Here is a 2,189-nt window from a genome sequence, read left to right as displayed (position 1 = left end):
GCGGGACCTAGTGGTGTCCCAATTGTTTGGGGTAGGGGATAGACCAAGGGGTGTTTACCCCTAGGAACCGAGTGTGGACGCGACCTCACTTGTAAACACACAAGCATTGTGTGGCTGCCGCATCGACCAGAGAGACACATAAATATAAGTAGGGGAAAGCCGGGACAGTTGAAACCCTTTTTAATTAAACGTAATTTACAAAGCGGTCGCATCACACCGAAAGCTGATATTTTGTCAGTAGCAACCTACACGTGTCATCTGTCAAATACAGTTGCATTTTCAGCTTTGAACAAAACCGTTGAGGAGTTATTACAGCAAGAGTGGGACGTGCGTAATGTTTCATCCGTCCCTCCTGGACGGGACAAATGAAACAGCATGCAGGGACGAATGAAACATAAGCCAAATAAACTTCCCACAACTTTAATATTTTACTGTATATCATGAATGGTACTTCCAAGAGGTGTTATTCAGGGCTGCCAACTCTCACGCATTGGCCGTGAGACACACGCATTTGACTGGTTTCACACGCGCACACGCCACACCCCCGATTTCTCACGCTGAAGTGTCAACCCGGTCGGTCAAATTTCTGAAAGATGAGTTTATCTATGTTTTTACCTGTTGAGCCACTTGTGATCGACTAGTTGTGCTTTCAGAGACTGTGAGGGGGTTCAAGAGCGCTCCCTGTCTGTGGAATTTTCAATTGTCGCAAAATGAGAACATTTTTTCACGAGACATCCCAGGTGCATTTCCCCGGCTTCAGGTAGCCTATGTGCTCTGAGTATTACAGACCCGTCCGGCGCTTCGTGTCCACTCTCTCTGTAAAGTGAGGTGAGCACGCGGCTGGTAGTGTAGCAACTTCAGTTCATTGTAGTGGACTCGCTCTGCTGGGGGCAGTGACGCGTTGCTCCGTGTAGTCCTCCATAAAGAGCAGCGTACGGCCCCCTAAACTCTGTCAGAGACCAGAGCCCAAATGGGCCTCTGCGTCTGTCGACGGTCTAATGAGATCTACCATATCAGCGGAGGATGACATGCACAACAGACTATATTACAACTCTCCACATCTCGGACACATGGAGGAGTTAGTGCACAAAGTTGTAAATATGAGCGAGAATCTGGTGAAACACACCTGAGCTATACTAGCCTATATATACTATATATATATATATATATTATATAATATATACGATCCTGCACGTTGCCACTATTGTGCATCTCTAACCTCTGCATCTCTAAATGTAACTGTAAATATATTTATTTGATGTTTTTTAAAATGACAAATAGTCTTTATTTTCACAAAAAAGTAAAAACAGAAGTGGGGGCCAAGGATGAAAGCCAAACATTACTGAACATTGGCAAACAAGGTTAAAGGATTAGAATTTATGTAACTAGTGGTTCTCATTCTTTAGAATTTCAGTGGTCTAGTGGATCCCTCAACATTAATTTAACTTTGGGTCCCTGGTCCCTACACCAGGGACCCCTGGACCTGTTCCCCACAGACCCAAATCTTCTCAGCTGTTGCTGACATATGCTACTGTCTCTTCATGTGGTTCATTATGTTTGGCATTGTGTGGGTCAGTTTTCTTATATCATAAGAAGTTAATAATGTAAATGCTGAATGCCCTAAAACCTGTTGATACAACAACACAAAGGCTCCTAACCCTACAGTTTTGCACATATCATGTAAGACTTGATTTCTCCATTTTTTTTGCAAAAAAACTCTCCAGAAAGTGCCATTTAATGGTTTATTTTTCAAATTTTTTTCCTGGGGGGGCATACCCCCCGACCCCCCTAGGGAGTCCCCCATCCACCCACATATACCAAATCCCAATTTAAACCCTAAAGGATAAAGACCCAAAGAAATTGCTTTGTACGCGGCAAAATATGGGTTGGCCCCCCCCAAATCTCACTCCAAGGTTTTTGGAAAAGTTGGCAGCCCTGGTTATTATAGATCGAATGTTGCAGGACTATGCGTCTTTGTGAATGTCTGTTAATAACTAATCGCGCGTATGAAGCGGTTATTAAAATATCATGCATTGCAGATGATTTTGACATTTTTATAGCTAGAATAGTAGGGTTTTTCATTTATAACATGTTTCAAATGTGAAAAATGTTGTTTCACAAGGTTTTTACATGGGTTATACCACTGGACATAAAAATAACGCGCTCCAGCCCGTCAGTCTCCATAGGAT

Source organism: Etheostoma spectabile, unplaced genomic scaffold (assembly GCF_008692095.1).
Source record: "Etheostoma spectabile isolate EspeVRDwgs_2016 unplaced genomic scaffold, UIUC_Espe_1.0 scaffold280, whole genome shotgun sequence".
NCBI classification, from domain to species: Eukaryota; Metazoa; Chordata; class Actinopteri; order Perciformes; family Percidae; genus Etheostoma; species Etheostoma spectabile.
The sequence above is the reverse complement of the archived record's forward strand: the minus strand, read 5'-3'. Positions refer to the sequence as shown.